Source organism: Equus przewalskii, chromosome 8 (assembly GCF_037783145.1).
Source record: "Equus przewalskii isolate Varuska chromosome 8, EquPr2, whole genome shotgun sequence".
In the NCBI taxonomy this organism is placed as follows: domain Eukaryota; kingdom Metazoa; phylum Chordata; class Mammalia; order Perissodactyla; family Equidae; genus Equus; species Equus przewalskii.
The window spans coordinates 26,632,130-26,647,515 of NC_091838.1; positions in this window are offsets into that span (position 1 = coordinate 26,632,130).

Consider the following 15,386-nt stretch of genomic DNA (forward strand, 5'->3'; position numbering starts at 1 on the left):
ACTCAGGAACAGGCAGGTAGAAGAGATGCATAAGGCAAGGTATGGGAAAAGGGTGTGGACCCCATACTCTCTCTGAGCATGCCACTCTCCCCAAGTCTCCATGTGTTCACCAACCTAGAAGTTCACCAGACCAGTTCCTTTGGGTTTTATGGAGCCTTCTTTACAGGAATGATTGACTAAATCATTGGCCAATGGCGACTGATTCATCTTCTAGCTCATCTCCCAGGAGGTCATGGGGATCAGGGTCAGAGTTGGGTATTTCTCTTGCTCCAGGTCAGTTAGATTCTGATGATACCTCAGCAAGTTAGACTCTGGTTAACTAGTTTCCCCTGAGGTCGGGCCTTGCCAAGAAGAACAGAGTGCATTGGGATATTTCAGAATGATTCCTTTCCCTCCTGCTACCAGAAGCATAAGGGAATTTTTCTCCAATATTTACTGTGGGAATCTAGTTGAGCTGTTGGGGGTAAATCTCCCAAGATTGTGGGCCTTCCTGATGACAAATTCTCTCTGAAGTTTTTAATTCTCAGACATGCACACTGAACCTCCGGAAATTCATCAATTATATTTCAGGTTTGCACACCCGGTTGCTGTGGAGGGTTCCACTCCTGAGTCTCTGCTCCAGTAAGCCTTGCCTCTCTATATTCACTTGTACGTCTCTCCAGTCTTGAGGGCAGCAATTTGCCGTGTGTGCTCCCGTCTCTTATGGATCCAAGAATTGTTGATTTTTCAGTCTGTTCAGTGTTTTACTTGTTGTTAGGAAAGAGTGGCAACTTCCAAGCTCCTTACACATGGAACTGGAAACCGGAAGTCTCTTGCTGATCTAATTTTTATCACTGCCACCTCTGCTTCCATCTTACAAGGTTTTATAAGCGTATGCTCAGTAAGAAGCTGCTTTACAGGAACAATAGGCTCCATACCGCTTTGTTTAATATGCAAAGCTGCTCCATCCACCCATGCTGAAGACAAAACAAAATCCTCCCAGCTACAGCTGATCTCTCTCCTTCCCCTAGCAGCAAAGATCCAGAAAGAGGGCTCCAAACTCAGTGTCTGCTCCCTCACCTCCCACAGCCAGGACGTCCCATCACTCTGCTCAAAGTGCTCTCTCCAAGGTCCCCAGTTACCTTCTTGTCGTTTAATACGGAAAATACCCTTCAGGTTTTATCTTTGTAACAGAAATGTTAACTTGGGTCACTTTCCCCTTATAGATTTAGATCCAATTGCCTCTAACTACACCCTACGTGCCCAGGGCATGTGGCAATATAAAGCACTCTGCAATCTTTTCATGCTTACTCTGATCCTGGATTCATGGCTCCACTCTGCTAGTCTGTGGTGGATTATTTTACAACCCTTCTATGTTGTCTTATATTACAGCAACTCATACTTGCAACTTAACGCTTTTCCCTTATTTACACAAACTACGCTTATACAGATCTGTGTGTAAGCGGCAGAATTTGCTGATGGTTTGCCAAAACACAGGAGATGGATTACAAGGAAGCCAAGCAAACAACTTCAAACATAATACTATTCATCCTTCTTCTGAGGAGCTCCTCAGCCTCCCAGTCACTGAGATGGTTCACCGCTCCTCTATCCCGCTTGATGTTTAGCACCAAGGCAGCTCGATGACTCTTCTCTCTTCCTTCCCATCTGATCTCTCCCTTTTACCCCATTCCTAAATTTCTGCTGGCCCTCTGCTCTTGCCTTCCCCACCCCAGACAATAACAAATTCTTGTTCTATTAGGTAAAGTAATTCAGCTCTCTCCAAGCCCTACTTCCAAACATTAGGCCAGGCCCCCCTAATTAAGCCTAGCAAGGCTAGCCTGGCAGAACTAGATAGATCTCCATTTAGCAAAATCAAGTCTTCCTTCTAAGGTAGTTTTTTCCTGCATTACATCTTTATTAACCTCTCCACGGTATTTGACATTTTGAATCCTCCCTGTCTGAAGTATTCTCCTCTGCTGATACCTCTCTCTTTTGATTTCCATCCTCTTTCTTGACCTATTTTTCTATTTTATAGGCTTTGATTGCTCTGCACATTTTTAAAAAGTTGGTTCTAGGGGCTGGCCCCGTGGCCGAGTGGTCAAGTTCGCGCGCTCCGCTGCAGGCGGCCCAGTGTTTCGTTGGTTTGAATCCTGGCGCGGACATGGCACTGCTCATCAGACCACGCTGAGGCAGCGTCCCACATGCCACAACTGGAAGAACCCACAACGAAGAATACACAACTATGTACCGGGGGGCTTTGGGGAGCAAATGGAAAAAATAAAATCTTTAAAAAAAAAAAAAAAAAAAAAAAGTTGTTCTAACCTTGCCCTGTCTCTTACTCTAGTGCAGCTTTGTCCAATAGAAATATGCAAGCCACATACGTAGTTTTAAATTTTCTGGCAGCCACATTATAAAAAGTAAAAACATACCGATGAAATTAACTTTAATAATACACGTCATTTAATCTGCTACATCTAAAGTAGTATCCTTCAGCATAAAATGAAAATAAAAGTGGGCCCAGCCCCATGGCCAAGTGGTTAAAGTTCCACGTACTCTGTTTCGGCGGACTGGGTTCACTGGTTTGGATCCCGGGCAAGGACCTACTCCACTCACCAACCATGCTGTGGAGGCGTCCCATGTACAAAAAAAAAATAGAGAAATATTGGCACAAATATTAGCTCAGGGCAAATCTCCCTCAAACAAAAAATAAAACAGAGGAGGATTGACAATGGATGTTAGCTCAGGGTGAATCTTCCTCAGCAAAAAAAAAAAGGAAAAAAAACTAAAAATAAGTAAAAGTTATTAATGGCTATATTATAGGTGTTATAAATAAACTATTCAAAATCCAGTGTGTATTTGTAAAGGAAAAAAATCACTCTTCCTTTGTGTCTCCTCTACTTTCAATACTCTGCCTGCCACAAAACTACTTCATTTCTGATACCAGATGTATGAGTTTCTCACACATCAAGCAATTCTGCTACACCACCTGTGTGTCCTATGATTTAACTCAATCCCAACACTATCTACTTGTAGACAGCATCAGATTCCACAGGTTAAGGACTCAGTACGAAAACTCTGCCCCTCCCCCCATCACTTCAGATGCACAGGTTGTCACCTGTGCTTCTGATTGACCAGCTATAAATCAGAGATTCCACAACTCACTCCTTGGGTTTCATTAATTTGCTAGAGCCGCTCACAGAACTCAGGAAAACATTTGGTTACTAAATTATCAGTTTATTATAAAAAGGTATGACTCCGGAATACTCAGATGGAAGAGATACACAGGGCAGAGTATGTGGGGAGGGATGTGCAGCATCCATGCTCTCTCTGGGATGCCGCTCCCCCAGCACCTCCATGTGTCCATCAACCTGGAGCCTCTTTGAAATCTACCCTGAGGGTTTTTATGGAGGCTTCATTATGTAGTCATAATTGATTAAACCATTGGCCATTGACGACAGAGTCAACCTCCAGACCCTCTCCCAGGCCTCAGTAGGACTGAAAATTCCAACCCTCTAATCATGGTTGGTTCCTGGAACAACCAGCTCCCATCCTTAGGGGCTTCCCAAAAGTCACCTCATTAACGTAATCTGAAGTGTGATTAAAGGGGCTTCTTATGAATAGCAGTTTCACTTTTTTTACTCTGGAGTTATTTCAGGAGCTGGAAACAAAAGATATCCCTACAGTTCTTCTCACTTAGGAAATTACAAAGGTCTTAAGAGCTGTGTGCCAGGAGCCATGGAAGAAGGCCAAATATATATATTTCTTCTTATAAATCACATTATGATAGTATTTCCTCCTATTAGAATGGCTATAATTAACAAGACAGGAAACAATAAGTGTTGGAGAGGATGTGGAGAGAAAGGAGCTCTCATACACTGCTGGGGGAGTGCAAACTGGTGTAGCCACTACAGAAAACAGTATGCAGATTCCTGAGAAAATTAAGAATAGAAAGACCATATGATCCAGCTATTCCACAGCTGGGTATTTATCCAAAAAACTTGAAAACACGAATGCATAAAGATACAGGTACCCCTATGTTCATCGCAGCGTTATTCACAATAACCAAGACTTGGAAGCAACATAGGTGCCCATCAAGGGACGAATGAATGAAGATGTGGTATATATACAAGGGAATTCTACTCAGCCATAAGAAATGATGACATCCGTCCATTTGCGACAACATCAGTGGACCTTGAGGGTATTATGCTAAGTGAAACAAGTCAGAGGGAGAAAGTCAAACACCATGTTATCTCACTTATGAGTAGAAGATAAAAACTACAACAAACAAACATATAGAGACAGAGATTGGATTGGCGGTTACCAGAGGGGAAGGTGGGAGGGAGGGCAAAACGGGTGATTAGGCACGTTTGTGTGTGGTGATGGATGGTAATTAGTCTTTGACTGGTGAACATGATGAATCTACACAGAAATCAAAATATATAACAGTGTACACCTGAAATTTATATAAAGTTATAAACCAATGTTACAGCAATAAAAAATAAAAAAATAAAAGACCAATTAAAAAAACAAAGCAATCTCATAGTATTTCACACAACACATCTCAATCCACATGCTAAATTTCATCAAAATATTTTATTTGTCTTTGGATTTCATAAAATTTTCAGTTGAAAAAGAGGTTTAGATGCTCAAATTGTTTGAAACTTACCTAATTTCCCTGTAAAACTAAATGAGTACCAAAAATCATTATCTTTTCATATTTCCATTGACGTTGACGAAACTGGCTCATCATTTTTCAAAGAATGGATTTTGATTTTGAAGCAAAATTATAGTTGTCCAAGTTTAGTTAAGTTCCCTCTCAAGTCAATTCGCTATTAACAGTGAATTCTAGATAGTACTGCATAAATTAAAAAGCAGCTCTACATTTACCAATATCTACAAAGCATTCTTCCAATTTTTCCTATAGTTCTTGCAGTCAATTTATAGAACTCTGTCAATTACAATTAAAATCTTCTGCATATCAAATCATGCTAGGAAAAAATCTGTAAAATCATTATTTTGATTTGTATTACAGAAAGTTTCCATTTTAATGTAAATTCTCATACCTGTATAGCTAGGTCATAAATAAGCTTTTTCTTTCAAATTTAGCTCATTCATATACAGTGTGATATCAGTGAGAAAATGTAAATCACACTGAAATATTTTTTTGACTATTTAGCAAGCATTTCTCCTGAGGTTACTGAATACTTGAAATGTGGTTAGTGCAACTGAGGAAATAGATTTTTAATTTTCTTTAGTCAATGTAAATTTATATTTTAAAACTGAAGCTGTGTAAAATACTTTTCTGTTAAACTTAATTTTATTGTTTTGGTAAAACTCTGTTTTATAACCATTGCAACATGTAAAATATTATAGTGTAGAGTGCATATTGGGCTTATTCTTCATTTCTAGTCATAGTCAAAGGATCATTCCAGTTTCAATGATTTTTTCCATATACTGACGTAACACTGTAATGTGTTTATTTGAATATTTTATATGTGGAGCAAAAGTTGCAGTATATCGATGTAAATCAAAATTTGTAACTAAATTGAAATATTTATTAAGTATCACATAACTAAATCATTTTTCTAGTTTGTTTATGTATCTCTTAAGCCACTTGACTGTGAGCTCTCTAGGCCGCAAAGGACTGTGTCTTTCTACTCGGTACTTCTAGAGCCTGGTAGTGTACACAGCTGCTCAATTAGCGTTCCTTGATTGAATCAAGTCCGGGCCCTCCTGACGTATCTTTCCTCCCGTGCCCCACTCTGGCCTGACCTGCAGCATTGCAGCGCTGCTGTAGATGTCTGGATGTGTTCTTTATGCAGTGTATGGCATGTCCAGCAAAAAAAGGCTTTAATAAGACAATGCTTGAAACAGACTCTCCGTACTTAATTTTTTCAGTATAGGTGTCAAAACTTTGAGAGTTCAAAGATTCAGAAAGCTATCTATAAATAGATTAGAAAAGATTGTTTTTAATTGCAGGCTTTACACATTTCAACGAGAAGGTCTGATTCCATTATACCATAGAATCAAAACAATACATACTTTACTTGTCAGGATTACAGGTGGTTTGAGAGATCGGACAGACCCCAGGCTCAGCCTCTGTCTCCTCTCCCTGATAGTGTTCCAATCTCAGGTAAACTGCTGAACCTCTCTGAGCCTCAATTTACTCAACAGTAAAATGGCAAAGGTACTAACTGTCATCTTCTGAGCTCATTGTGGAGATCAGGAAGCGTACAAACCACCTAGCACAATGCTGGTATGGTAAGGCCTCAATACACCTTAGCAGCTTTTATTATGAATATTATGAATAATAAGCAAAGTCTTTCCACTAGGGTTTTTAATTGTAAAAATTAGAAATAGATTGTGATTAACTTAAACAAAGAAAGAGGGATGGAGCAGATTGAAGGTTATAAGAGCAGAGAACAGAAAGACTGAATCAAGAAAATTAGACAGCAGAGCAGCTCTGGGAACCTACGTTTCATGAGTTAAAACAACCTCGTCGAGGTGTTGACTGGACTGATTCAGCTTTCATGATTTTTCCTCCCTGTGGTTCAATTCTAGATATTCAAATTCTAAATTTCTGGTAGAGAGTCTGATTGGCCTGGTATGGGTTTTGCGCCAACCCCTTGGCCTGGGGATAGAGGTTGCAGGACCGCAGCACCTTGATTGACCGTTCCTCCAAGAATATTTTCAAGAGGGTGTGGATTATCCCTCAAAGTAAAATTGGAGTGCTGCTGTCAAAACAAGGAGTAAGAAACACTTTGCAAGTAAAACAGCAGATGTCCTCTATACATAATTTTATTATAAGCGATAAATTACACAAACTCTGCCGTATTTGCATAAGACACAGATAAGTTTCTGTTATTATCTGGTTCCTTCTTGTAAAACAGAAGTAGAACAGGTGGAGAAGCTGCTTGCCAAGGGCATGGTCCTGAGATAAGGATTCCTAGAATGGCTGAGCTGGGAGGGATGGTTTACCCAAAGCAATCTACAGCATTTGAGCCTGTAGGAAAATCTGAATCACTGTGGAAGGGGAGCCAAGGTCCTAGATGGAAAGACCTGGCCACTGAATTTTAAAGAACAACATGAAACAAGAAAATGAGAAAAATTAGAGACTATGTAAATGGCAAGAGGAATTGAGTTTAAAAGAGTTAGAGCATCCAGTTCAGAATTAAATCCATGAGAAGGAATAGGGCGATACACTTGTTTTTCTGGTTCCCAGCGCATTTCCAGATGCTTCAAGGGATCACGTAAAGAGGCTCTACAAGGCTAGAGAGATATTAACTTCTGTGACTCCAAACAGAACAGGGCAAACATTCAACCAGGTGAAGGTGCTGAATTGTTTCTGTCCTTGTCTTATCTAGATTCTTTACATCTTTCCTATGAATTTCTCCACTGTCCTTGAACTAGTATTTTCCAAATGCCAGGCTGTAGACCAGCACTGATCTGTGATGTTTTCACTTATCTGTAGTCAAATAAAAAAATAGAGAGAAAAATTAAGATTACTGCAGTAAGGTTTTCATAAAACCAAATTTATTCAATTTAAATGGCTGTCTTTTATTCTAAAATTATAGCATTTTTGCACATTATGATGCTTAAAACATCCTTTCTTTTATGAAATAATGGTGAAAATGCATTTTATGAAAAATGTAGTTTTTAAAAATATTTTTACTTTGCACCTTAAATGCTGGCAACTCTATATTGTGTAGGTTCCCTCTTTTCCTTTTTTCTGTCCCTATTTTTTAATAATGTTGGTCTGTGAAACACAAAATCTGACAACTATGGTTCTAAATGCTTCTAGTTCTCTCACCATTCACCTCCCACATGCTTCTGCATGGGGAAAGGCTGCTTTCTACAGTACTCATCAGCCGTGAGGAGCATGGGCAAACCTAAGTTCAAATCCTCCTTTGCCATTTTACTAGTCCTCTCTCCTGGGGCAAGCAGTTCAGTTTTACCTGTAAAATAGCAATAATTTTATGTGCTTCATAATGTTTTTTGTGGAGTGCTCAGTAAATGTTAGTTCTAACCATAATCTATTTCTGTTACTAATTTCAAGTAAATTTTTTGGCTCTCAATTTATAATTAAACTTCAGATTCTGGGTCTTTTCAACCAAATTTCTCTATCTCAAAATACTGTCCACATTATGAACGGCTAGAATTTCAACGGCTGTGCTCCCTCAGTATAATATGAAATATACTAGTCAGCTGTTCCTCAAGAAGGGTGTTTCTGTATTTGACAAGGGTCTGGCTTTCCTTACGCTGTTCTGGGTCATACCCTTGCCTGGTCTTTGCCAGGAGCTATCTATTAGCAGGGAGTGTGACATGAACGAAGTTCCCCTCCTCACAGGACATCAGTTAAAGTTCTTTAATTTTTTTGGTGTGTCGGATCAAATATCCTCCATGGTTATAGTAGCTCTCTCCGGTCAGGAGTCAGCTAATAGGGCATTACTATTTAACCTCATTATGTGCCCCATGGCTCAAGTACAGCCTGTTGGAAGGAGTCAAGCAGGATTTGAAAATAGGATGTAAGGCTGATGGGGCGTTTAGTTGTTTGACACAAGGCTCCTCCTTTAAGTGCTTCCAGTATGCCTGGGGGAGTGGCAGGAAGAATCTATCATCAATTTGGAGTTAATTTTGCATAATATATGAAGCTTAGATTGGGGTTAATATTTTTTTTTAGCCTATGGATATACAATTTCTCCCACACCATTTGTTTAAAAGACTAATCTTCCTCCATTGAATTGTCTTTGTACCTTTGTAAAAAGTCCGTTGACTACATTTGTGTGAGGCTATTTCGGGGTTCTCTATTCTGTTTCCCGGATGTACATGTGTCTTCCTCTTCCAGTACCACATAGTTCTGAGTACTGTAAATCTTGAAACCAGATAGAATGATTCCTCCCACTTTCTTCTTTTTTTAAAGTTCTTTCAGCTAGTCTAGCTCCTTTGCCTTTCTGTATATATTTTGGAATAATCTCATCTATATCAACCAAAAGAGAGGACTTTTACCCCCCACAGAAAAATTCCCTTGGTGATATTTTTATGGAAATTGCAATAAACCTGTATACCAGTTTGGAGAGAATTGATATCTTTGCTATGTTGAGCCTTCTAATCCATGAACATGGAATATCTTTCCATTTATTTAGATCTTTGATTTCTTTCATCAGCATTTTGTAGCTTTTAGCATACAAGTCTTGTACGGATTTTTTTAGATTTACACCCAAGTTTTTCTTTTCTTTGAGTAATTATAAATGGTATGGTATTTTTAATTTCAATTTCACTTGTTTATTGCTAGTATTTAAAAGTACAGTGAATTTTTGTGTGTTGACCTTGCATCCTGTGGCCTTGCTGAATTCACTTATTAGTTCTAGGAGTTTTTTGTAGATTCCTTGAGATTTTCTACATAGACCATCATCTCATCTGCAAATAAGTACAGTTTTATTTCTTCCTTTCTGATCTATATGCCTTCAATTATTTTTTCTTGTCTTATGACACTTGCTCAAACTTCCATTACTATGAGGAATGGCAGTAGTGAGAGCAGACATCCTTGTCTTGTTTCCTGTCTTTGGGGGAAAGTATTCAGTCTTGCACCAATAAGTATAATGTTAGCTGTAATTTTTTTTGCAAATGTTCTTTATCAAGTTGAGAAAGTTCCCCTTTATTCCTATTTTTCTGAGAATTTTAATCAATAATTGGTGTTGAATTTTGTCAAATGCTTTTTCCGCCTCAAGTGATGTGGTCATATGATTTTTCTTCTTTAGCCTGATAACAGGTGAGTGATATTGATTGATTTTCAACTAGTGAACCAGTCTTGCATCTGTATAATAAACTCCTCTTGGTCATGGTGTATGATTCCTTTTATACCGTGCTGAATTCTGTTTACTAGTACTTTAAGAATTTTTGCATCTACATTCATGAAGATACAGATTTGTAGTTTATTTTTTTCTTGTTTCATAGTGTTTCTGTCTGGTTTTGGTATCAGAGAATGAGGGGCAGTGTTTCCTCCTCTTCTGTTTTCTGGAAGAGATTATGTAAGATTGGTGTTAGTTCTTTAAACATTTGGAAGAATTCTCCAGTAAAACCATTTGGGCCTGGAGAATTCTTTTTTGGAAGGTTTTTAATTACCAATTCAATTTCCTTAACAATTATAGTGATAATCAAATAATCTGTTTCATATTGGGTGAGTTGCAGATGGTACTTTTTGAGGAATTAGTCTATTTCATCAAGGGTGTCAAATTTATGGGTGTAGAGTTGCCTGCAGTTTTATTCCCTTGTATACCTTCATTTCTGTGGAGTCTACAGTAATGCCTCCTGTTCCATTCATAATCCCTCTGAAAGTAGTGATATGTTTCTCCTCTCTCTTTTTTTGGTTAGTTTTCTTAGAAGTTTGTCAATTTTATCAATCTTTTCAAAGAACCAAATTTTGCTTCATTGTTCTTCTGTTTTCAATTTCATGGATTTTTTGCTCTTATGTTTATTATTTCCTTCCTTCAGCTTTGGATATATTTCACTCCTCTTTTTCTCGTTTCTTGAGTTGGGAGCTTAGATTATCAACAGAAGACTTTTCCTCTTTTCCAGTGTAAGAATTTAGCAGTGTAAATTTCCATTAGTAATGCCTTAACTGCATCCCACAAATTTTGATGTGTTCTATTTTTATTTTATTCAGATCAATGTGTTTATTTTATTTTATTTTCTTGAGACATTCTCTTTGTTCTTGTTTCATACTGTTTCTGTCTGGTTTTGGTATCAGGGAACGAGGGAAATTGTTTCCTCCTCTTCTGTTTCCTGGAAGAGATTATGTAAAATTGGTGTATTATTACACCACTTATGTAAGATTATGCAAGATTCTTGAGACATTCTCTTTGACTCATGGATTATTTAGAAGCACGCTTTTTGGTTTCCAAGTGTTTGGAGATTTTCCTGTTATGTTTCTTTATTGATCTCTAGTTTGATTTCATTGTTGACAGAGAATGCACTTTGTATGACTTCAGTGCTTTTAAATTTGTTGAGGTTTGTTTTATGGTCCAGGATATGGTCTATTTTGGTATATGGTCCCTGGACTCTTGAAAAGAATGTGTGTTCTGTTGATGTTAGGTGGAGTGTTGTGTAAATGTTGATTAGATCCTGTTGGTTGATAGTATTGTTGTGTTCTTCCACGTCCTTAATGATTTTCTGCCAGCCGTACTATCAATTGCTGACAGAGGGATATTGAGATCTCCAGCAATAATTGTGGATTGTCTATTTTTCCTTTCAGTTCTACGAGTTTTTGCTTCACATATTTTACAGCTCTGTTTTTGGTGTGTACAAACTATGATCACTATATCCTACTGGAAGATTGATTCCTTTACCTGCCAGGTCCTTCTCTGTCCCTGGTATTGCTCGGAAGTCTATTTTATCTGATATTAATATGGCCACTCTTGCTTCCTTTTGATTAATTTTGCATGGTATATCTTTTTTCTATCCATTTAATTCCAACATACCTATATCATTTTATTTGAAGTGAATTGGGGCTTATTTTTTTTCTCCTCTGCCAATCTCTTTTTTTTTTAATTGGTGAATTCAGATCATTTACTGTTATTAACTCTTGTTATGTTAAAGTTTAAGTCTGCCATTTTTTTTGTTTTGTTTTGCTTGTTCTTTCTGATTTTTATTTATTTCCTTTGTCCTACTTCCTAAGGGTTATTGAAAACTTTTTAGAATTCCATTTTGATTCATCTATAGTTTTTGAGTGTATCTCTTTGTATAGCTATTTTAGGGGTTGCCCTAGGTATTAAATTAAATACATGTAACTTATTAAAGTCTATTGGTGTAGGCGTTTTATGAGTTTAAGTGCCCTGTCCCATTCAGTTTAAGAGCATCCTGCTTCTTGGATAATAAGTGACTGTTGACTGGAACCTCATTATTTTGGATATTATAAGACTCTGTATCTTATTTGGATTTTGTATTTGGAAGTGCAGAAAACTTACCTCCTTTCATGTCTCTTTACCCTCTCCCATTTTAATTGTCTTAAATATTTCTTCTGCACATTGAGAAACATAGTAGATAGTGTTGTAATTTTTGCTTAAACTGTCAAACATAATTAAGAAAACTCAAGAGTAGAAAAGTCTATTTGTATTTACCCATATTTTGGTATTTTTTTGTTTTCTCTTCCTTCCTAATATTCCAAGATTCCTTCTTTTAGCATTTCTGTTTAGAGAACTTTCTTTAGCCATCTTTCTTTCTGCATCATCTCTGTGTTGGCATTTATTGATTGTCTTGTCCCATTCAGTTTAACATCATCCTGGTTCTTGGATAACAAGTGACTTTTGACTGGAACTTGATTATTTTGGATATTATAAGACTCTGTATCTTATTTGGATTTTTTATTTTAGCAGCTCTCCTCTGACACCACTCCACCTCATTAATGCCAGACACAGGTGGAAGTCAAGGTTCCCCACTGAGCCTCCATTGATGGTGTGATGGTGGGTGTCTCTGTTAACGCTGATGGGCTTGGAGGGAGTTCAGTCTCCCCACCTAGGCATTCACTGATGCCTCCTTGATGAAGAGAGGAGGGGCAGCTCCACTGACACTGTGTGGAAGTGCACAGGTGGAGGGTGGTCCTGTTGGCCTTGTTACTGTCCAGGGGGTGGAGACCACAGTGGGAGGGCTCCTTCTCTCACATCACACTGATGGAGGAGGGGGCTGTGTGCCCTAATACAGCCAGGGTGGAGGTTTACACTCCACACTCAATCTTTGCTGGCAGTGTGGGGAGGGGGCCACAAGTTTTGTGTGTGTGTGTTTGGCTTGAGCAGTTCTGTTATTTTCTAAAAGTTTTCTGTCTGTCTAGGATGCTCCTTTCCTCCTTCTTTGGCTGGAGAAAGCAGGCTTCTTGGGGGTTTTTGTCTGCCTGTTGGCGTTACCAGGTTCCGTCTTCTCCTATTCTCAGTCAGGGATAATTGAGGCACAAAGAAGATGCAGGGACTTGCCTGCGTGTAGTCTCTCAGTCTTGCGGTCCTCTGCTGACCAGCTGCGCTCTACCCTTCAGAGTCTTCTCGTGTTTGTTGTATATGTAATGACTGGGGGTTTTAGTTGTATTAGAGAGAGAATAGGGAAAAATACATCTATTCCATTTTCATGAAAGTGGAAGTTGGACTGCTTTTTTTCTTCTTCACATTTCGTTCCTTTGGCCATTCAACATTACCTAATAAAAACTTGTATTTTGTTTTACCTGTTATGCCTAATCAACACCTAATCTACGACATATAGACTTCTACTTCTTATTGCTTTCATGTACTCATTTCTCTGTATTCACTGAAAAGATTAAGGTAATCATTTAAATACATTCTCTCCACAAAAAATAATAAGTATTGAATCATGAGATGAAAATCATCTTTAAAAATATAAATTACAAAGTGAATGGTGATTTTCCAGGATTTTTCCATTCATACCAGAAGGAGCCAGAATGCCAGATAGAATCCTTTGGTAGAAAGGTAGAAAAATAGCAAAAATAGCTGGGCTCTTTTCCTCACTTTTTTTAAGTAGATACTTATTTGCCAAGATACCATAAATCTAATCCTGTCTGAATATAAAAATAAGAACTTAAGACTCAGTGACTTCTCAGAATTCTCCTTGTCACAGCAATTTTATGATTTAAGGTTCATAAGCACATAACTCTGTACAACTTTTAATTACCTAATTATAAAGTATATTAAACTATTACCACTTTAGATTTTAAAAGCCCAGCTCTATCAAACAAGCTGAAATCCATGGCACTTCATAAACTGCTTCTTTTACAATAATTCCACACAGTCATTTGTTATGTTCCTTGTTTCGTTGTGACAGCTTCTACTTTTATACTCTCAAGGCAGACCACTAGCAGAATGTTTCTACAATAAGAATAACTACATTGAGGTTTTCCCTTGTTATCACTAGATCTGAACTGTTTCATCAAACACAAGTCAGTCATGAGGCCTGGCAAGTCCTGGAAGGAGCTGTGAAGAGGTGTAGAAAATACATATCTGGCACATTTCCTATACTTTCTTTCTTGTGTAATGAGAAAGAGGGTAGCCCTTATTGTTACCATTATTTTATTTTTATAATTTTATTTATATTTCCTATCATGATAATTCTCTAAGGTTGTCTGAAGTATATAGATAATACCATAATTGCCCAACCCATCATAGTTCTTAATATTCACAGGTGCACCCTGAGAGGGAAGCCTCAGGTTTCTGCAAGCTTTCCACAGAAAATTCCATGTTAAGAAACCTGGCCTTGGAAAACTCAAGATTCTTGATTTTAAGGCAATGACCCTAGAAGTCTGGTAAGCACAGTAGCTTGAAGGGTGGGGCTGGTATTCAGATCTGGATATTGCCATCTAAATATCCTTTAGGTAGTTTTAACAATAAAATTTGACAACCTATGTAGGCTAAGTCTTTCTATAGGCCTAGAGCAACAAGTTCACTTTCGAACAGTACAAGGAAATTTGATAGAATATAAGTGATAAAGTCATTTTCATGTGCAGTATTTCTACTGCTCTGATGTTAGGTTTTCTGTCTTAGGGCCCAAATTAAATTTCAATGAAGACTCTCGCAGACTTTTCTCGTGGGAGAGGACTATGTCAAGATGGGAAAGATGGGCACTTGGAGGGAGAAGCTGGACTGAATACTTGAATGAAAGCTGAGGACTCAGGATGACTAATAAACATGAGCACGTGGACAAGGCCAAGGCCATACCAGAATGTCACTAGGTATGTAGTCTAGAGTGGGGCCTCTTCTGGTTCTAAAGGTGACTACTAGCCAGGGGTCCAGAGACCAGTCATGAGCCAGGCCTTTAAGGATGAGAATTAGCAGGAAGGGACCTATAACCTAGAGAAACAGAACAGGCAGCAAGGACCAGAATGAAACAAGAGGCCAACAATCCAGACAGATTGCTCAGAAAACATCTCCAGGCACCAAGAAGAGGGAGACCTTGATAACAAACCATCTCTAGTTCAGAAGTCTGCACACGCTTCTTATAACGACAATAACCAAATCCAAACACAAGGAGCCTGAGGCTGGCAGGTAGAGACAGTGTTAACACTTGGTTGGGATGAAAAAGCAAGTTATGGTGGGCACAGCACTTATTCATTCGTTTTTTCATTCAAGAGGTAAAATGTAGAGCTTATTATGTTCTAGAAGATATTCTAGGTGCCTAGGGCACAGCAGTGAACAAAACGGCTGTTCCCCTGCCCATGAGGAACTTATATTTTATTGAGAGAGACAGATAATAAGCCATGACCAATGATGCAGAGTCTAATTTCAAATAGTGATAAGTACTAAAGAGAAAACAATGGAATTAGAACCCAGGGGTGGAGATTATAGAAAGGAAGCCACTTTAAATATACTTATCATATTTGAGGACAGCCTTTCTGGGAAGAAGAAACTTGAGGAATG